The sequence below is a fragment of the Crocodylus porosus genome, unplaced genomic scaffold (genome assembly GCF_001723895.1).
Source record: "Crocodylus porosus isolate Cpor-Errol unplaced genomic scaffold, CroPor_comp1, whole genome shotgun sequence".
Lineage (NCBI taxonomy): Eukaryota > Metazoa > Chordata > Crocodylia > Crocodylidae > Crocodylus > Crocodylus porosus.
In genome coordinates, this window is record NW_017728927.1 from 9,155,064 (window position 1) to 9,161,112 (window position 6,049).

The following is a 6,049-nucleotide window of genomic DNA, read 5'->3' on the forward strand; positions in this document are numbered from 1 at the left end:
TTGTCAGGGCCGGCTGACTTGAAGGTGTCCAGCTTCTCAAGGTGTTCCTTCACGAGGTCAGCATTGATGGAGGGGAGGGGATCCCCCTCACCCAGATTTCCCTGTCCCATAGTGGGCATGGGTGTCCCATGTGACTGATGAAAGACTGACGCAAAGTACCTATTTAATAGGTTGGCTTTTTCCTGGGCGTCCGTTGTCAGTTGCCCCATCTGGTTCAGCAGGGGTCCAACATGGCCTTTGCTTTTCCTCCGGCTCCCCACATATCTGAAAAGGACTTTTTGTTGTCCTTGATGTGGCCTCACCAGTGCTGAAGAGAGGGGACAAATCACTTCCTTCATCCTACTGGCACTGCTCCCACCAGCGCAGCCCGGTATGCCATTAGCTGCCTTGGAAACAAGGACACACTGCTAACTTACATTCAGCTTATTGTCCACTGTCCCCCCCAGGTCCTTTTCTGCAGAGCTGCTGCCCAGCCTGCACCGGTGCAGGGGGTTATTCTGTCCAAGATGCAGGACTTGGCACTTGTCCTTGTCGAACCTCATGAGATTTCTTTTGCTCCAGTCCTCCAATTTGTCGAGGTCGCTCTGAATCCTAGTCCTACCCTCCAGCGTATCTACTACTCACCCAACAGACTTGGCAAGGGTGAACTCCATCCCATCTTCCAGGCACTGCACTTGATACCAGCTGTCAACTAGACACTGAGCCATCGATTACTCCAAGCCCAACAATCCAGCCAGTTTTCTATCCACCTTGCAGGCCATTCATACAGCCCATACTTCCTTACCTTGCTTGTGAGAAAGCTGCGGGAGACGGTATCAAAAGCCTCGCTACAGGCAAGGTGCATCACATCCACGGGTCTCCTCCCATCCACAGCCAGGCAGTCATCTTATCACACAGCGCAATCAGATGGGCAGATGCAGCTCGCCCTGGGTGAATCACCACCTTCTCCTCCAAGTGCTTAGAAATGGATGCTTTAAAAGGACCTGCGCCATGATTTTTTCCAGGGACAAAGGTGAAGGCTGCTCATTTCATTTTGACAGAGCAGCAGTCCGTTTCGACTTTTGTTTAGAGTCAAAACGCCTGTTCTGTCAAAATGTTTTGCCATTTCAACATTTTGCCCGTAGGATATAATGGGGAAGGTTGAAACCAGCTATAAAAACTTTGTCATTTCTAGCCTGACACTTGCAGGGATGGTAGCCCCTTCTCAGGGCATGAAGCATGCCAGGTTTGAAGATCAGGATATGGGGGCTCAGAGAAACTGCACCCCAAAATCCTGAATGCAAGACTCACATCACATGCATGTGTTAAGCCACAGCTGGGTCAAAACTGCAGGCGTGCTATCCCTCACTGAGGCCATGAAACCTGCCAAGTTTCAAGGAGATTGGTGCAGGGGTAAAGCTTAAGAGAGTCCAGAGAAGGGCCACCCATATGATGGAAGACTTGTGTGGCAAGCCATGAGGAAAGGCTGCGGGACCTGGGCCTCTTCAGCCTGAAAAAGAGACGGGTGAGAGGGGCCCGGGTAGCAGGTTACCGCTGCATCAGAAGTGTGCGTCTAGGGCTCGGTGAACAACTCTTCACCAGAGCACCCTTGGGGAAAACTAGGAGTACTGGTCACAAACTCCTGGCAAATTGTTTCAGGCTCAGGATTAGGAAAAACTACTTCACAGCTAGGGTGTCCAGACGGACCCAAAGTCCTGGGAAGATCCCACTAGGAGTAATTGTCAATGTTGAAATGTTTCAGGGATGACTCAAGGGAGGAAATGCTGCTGAAGTACCGTCTCCAAGCTGTTCTTCCACCACCTAGTCTTGACAAATGAAGTTAGCCGAGTGAAGAGGCATTAAATAGCCCAGCTTTCCCCCCAGAACAGACTTGCCTTCTGCAAGGGACCTGCTGTTTAGAGCAATGGTATAGCCATGATAATCCAGGAATTAAGAGGCAAGGATTTCTCAGGGTAACATCTTGTATTGGACCAACTACATTGATCTCCTGCTGGAGAATGCTTGCATTTGAGGGCATCACAACTAGGAAGTTGGTCCAGTAAAAAACCATGACTTTAAAGAAACCCTTACCTCTCTGGCCAGACATGCAGATCACTTCCGAGTCACGAGGAATCGATCACTCGCTCTAATGACTAAGAATTGCAATTGCAAAAGCTTGTCCTGGAAGAGAAGCAAAACACCCCTCGCAGCACTGACGGGTTTAAAATTAGGGGCACCTTAGCAATGGAAAAGTTGTCTTCGCAAGGCAGTGCGCTGCAGGGGAGAAGACGGATGCTTAGAAACGTGGTGGAAGTCTGGAATTCGCATTAAAGAGCCTGACCTCCTCACCCCCAACCCAGAAAGTTTGAGAAGTGTTTCTGAACACTGCTTGCTCGCAGAACTGGCACTTTCCTTCACTTACAGACCAACGTGGAACGAACCTGAAGTTCAGCGCCAGAACGATGACGCAGCCCCCACAGCCCAGGAGTTGCACCGGAGGCAAGGATTTCTTAGGGTGGTCTCTTCTGACCATCTAGTTGGGTAGAGTTAGACAAGCGTTCAAGTGCAAGAGGTGGGCGAGGGATGTCTTGCCTGCAGAAGCTTGTGCAACTCTATCCCAGCGAGTAGAAGGAGGTCACCCGAAGAAATCCTTGCCTCTCCAAAATTTCAAAGCAGGGCTGAGCAGAAGCTGAGGAGATTTGGATTATGCAGGTTCTGAGGAAAGAGGGGAGGTGAACGATGAGAGAGAGGGAGCAACATCGCACTTAACACGGGCCGAAAGAGAGGAACCGGAGGCTGAAGGGGAAAAGAGGAGAAGGCCAACTCCTGGGCGCACGGGCCGGGGTGAAGGGAGCACGGCCAAGGGAACGTAGATGTCTGCCCCTCTGCACGTGCAGGGGGGACAATGGATCTTTAAACAGAAAAACCGATAAGCTGCACGCGCTAACGAAGTGCAGAAAGACCTCTCGCCATTGCCCCTTGCGCCCCATAGCAAATACCCGATCGCGTGGCCAAGCCCTGGGGGTGAGGGGAGTAGCTGCCCAAGGCCTGCGGATACCCAGCACCCCCACTGTGGAAGAGACCTGGGACACCCCAGCGTGCATGGCCTGGGACCCAGAGCATGTGGCAGGCCAGTAGGGGCGCCCCTGCGTTGAGCCGCCCACCTCCCTGCGCCCGACCACCTGCCAGGCTCCCTAGGGGCATCTTACGTCCGGCCTGACCCCTTCCCGGAGCACGCTCGCTAGCCTGGGGGTAACGTAGCCGCCACCACCCCGAGAAGAGACTGTCTCGGCCCTGTGTCCTCGGGGAAACACAGGCCTAAGAGTCCTACGGGTACTCAACCCAGTACAGGCACTTTCCCAAGTCAGGGGGCAAAAAGTAAAGTTCCCCTTAGTCTGCAGACCTAAGGGGTCTCATAGGCATAATTTAGACCCACCCTTCAATCAGTCTCCCACACCAGTCACAAAGGAAGACTTTATTGGTTACCAGGGTAGGGTAAAAATAGGGCACAAGATTGAGCAATATCCTAGAAATCCTAAAGAGCAAACAGAGTGGCTGAGGTAGCCTTTTGATCACACATGTGTTACTGCCAGCTAGATATCTAATCCGATCGAGTAGCCTACTCACATGCATCTTCCAAAGGCCGGTGCTGTTTCCCTCTGGAGGCTCTCACTGGGTTCCTGGCTCGTGAGTTTGGGGGAGAGAGCCAATCTTAGATGGTAAAGCTCCTCTGCGTCCCCCGCATGGCTGCTGCTTCGCCTCCTGGCCCATCCTAACTTATATAGCCCCCGTGACCTCATTCACCTGGTCCAGTGGAGGCCAGCCCCGGTTGGCTGTCAGCCAACCAATTTGAAATACATCACCGGTTACCGGGTAGACTCCAGCCCACCAGGTAGATGCCCCTCACCCAGGTGGCTGATGCCAGTCCCGTGGGCAGAGGGAGCAGGTGTCCCCTCCCTCAGGACTGCAGCCAGCTCCGGTCACCTAGAGAGACAGGCTGAGGGGCGACTCCTCTGTGCTGGGCCCATGCTAATCACATTGTCACAGGGCAGAGAATCTGGGGAGAAACCAAGGTGGCTTTCTGCCATAGAGCCCAGACGGCTGTTGCTGCCCCCGTGGCAGGGCCCAGCCCAGCACTGCCTCCCCCACAACCCAGTGAAGTGTTCAGATACCCTGGACACCCCCCCACCCCCTGCAGAGAGCAGCTCAGGGCTCTGGTTGCCCCCTTCCCCCCCACAAGCAGGAGCCCAGTGCTACGAGATATTAAATGCTTTATTTTCCATATTAAAAACCAGTATTTTTCCTATTTAATAACTAAACACTGCTAAATCCATCTTAACAAAAAGGTCACGAGGGGGTTGTGCTGCCAGGGATGCTGGAGCCTGCCCCCAGGCCCCCCTGCCCGGGCACAGGACAGGGCCTAGAGATGCCCCAGATGGGGAGGGACAGGGGGCAGCTTGGCCCCAGCTTGGCATATCCAGTTGTACCTGCAAGGAAAAGCACCCACAGGCCTGCATGGTCCCAGCTTCCACCCCCACAGCCCCTCCAGGCCTCGGCCCCCTTCGCCCTGTGCCACGTCACAGTAAACCCCGCTGCACCCCCTTGCTCCGTGGCAAGAAAGTGGGCAGGTCCCAGGCAGGGGAGCAGGGCTGCAGCGAGCCACCCCCAGCCCTGCAGCTGGCCTGCCCGCAGGCCCCAGGGCCCCGCCTGCCCCGGCACTGGGGAGCAAAGAAGCCGGCTGCTCCAGCAGTGGGAGCTGCCATGTTAGCCCCACTGTGGGAAAACCCAGCCCAGCCTGCGCAGGCAGAGGGCAAGGTGCAAACCCAGGGAGAAGCCCTGCAGGGGTGAAGGAAGGAGCCAGGGCACCGGGGGCAGGAACCAGCACAGGCAAAGCCTTGCCCAGCTCACAGGCTGGAGCAGCCCTGGCTGGGCCCTCTGCCCCCCGGAGCCCAAACCACGCGCCTTCAGCAGCCACCAGCCCCACACAAGAGCTTGGACAGTGCCAGGGGAGGATCTTAGCAGCACCCTAAAGGAGAGCGCTGAGTCCCCGATGGGGGGAAGCCCTTGGAAAACCTGGTGTGTTGAAGGCCACTGTGTTTGTCCCCTGCCTGAGCGCGGGAGTGAGGATGCACCCCTGCCTCCGCCGGAGCGTGGACATGCTCCTCTGGGGTAATGAGGGTGATTGGGACAGGCCTGTGCCCCACGGTGCTGGTGCTGCATGGCAGCCATGTAGGTTTGTGGAGGGGACAAAGTGGGTGCAGCAGTCGGGCCGCTCCTCCCAGCTGGAGCAGCCACGTGCGGAGCGAGGCGCTGAGGGAGCACCGCAGCCAGAGGGGTCAGGGCCCTTGGCATGGGCTGGGAGCAGGGAGCTGGTCGGGCTACATCTCCAGGGAGTTGGCACCAACAGGGAAGGTCCTCCATGCCCTCCTCCGTAGGCCTTGGCAAACCGGAGGGCAAGGGTGAAAGCCCCATCCCTGTCCACAGCTCTGGTGCCATGGGGCGGCCCCGACCGAGGAAGGTGCGCGGTGGGCGTGAAGTCCAGGAGCTCCTGGGGGCAGGCTGAGAGCCACGTCCTGCAGCTCCGTCCATGTGCTCCTCGGGGGGGATGGTGAAAGGGAAATAAGTGACGAACAAGTGTCTAAGACCTTCCAGGTCCGGTGCGTCCAGAGGGGCCCAGGCCCCCGTGCCGGCCCTGTCCACGCTGGCCGAGCTGTAGTGTTGTGCGGGGAGGGTCTCGGGGCAACGTCAGGTGGGGAGAAGTCCAGCCGCCGCGCAGGCAGGGAGCCGACCCGCACCAGCGTCCAGTCTGGGTGTTAGGAAGGCGGCGGCAAGTCTACATTACGCAAGGGGCTCTGGGGAGAAGCGTCGCCGCATCCTGGGGGAGTCGCACGTCTGCAAGGTCCGTGTAGGGTGCGGCCACAGGGGCCACGGCAGCTGCTTTCCTGCAAGAGCACGCACATGTCGGCTGTTAGCAAAGGAGACCGACTGGGGGAACGTGACCAGCCTGCGCCGGGACCCCTGGGCAATAGCATGGAGGACGGATCCATCCCTTCTCCCTCCCCTGCCACCC

The 6,049-nt window shown here is 56.9% G+C and overlaps 1 protein-coding gene across 4 annotated transcripts in view; it reads right to left on the reverse strand.

The window, feature by feature from the left end:
* Positions 1–4,233: 4,233 nt before the first annotated feature.
* The window catches only part of LLGL1 (LLGL1, scribble cell polarity complex component), a 38,140-nt gene continuing 36,324 nt past the window's right edge, over positions 4,234–6,049 (reverse strand). For all 4 annotated transcript variants that reach the window (XM_019541932.1, XM_019541930.1, XM_019541931.1 and 1 more), the window contains exon 23: positions 4,234–5,921. The gene's annotated coding sequence lies outside the window, so the exon portion shown is untranslated. The remainder of the gene's footprint in view (positions 5,922–6,049) is intronic.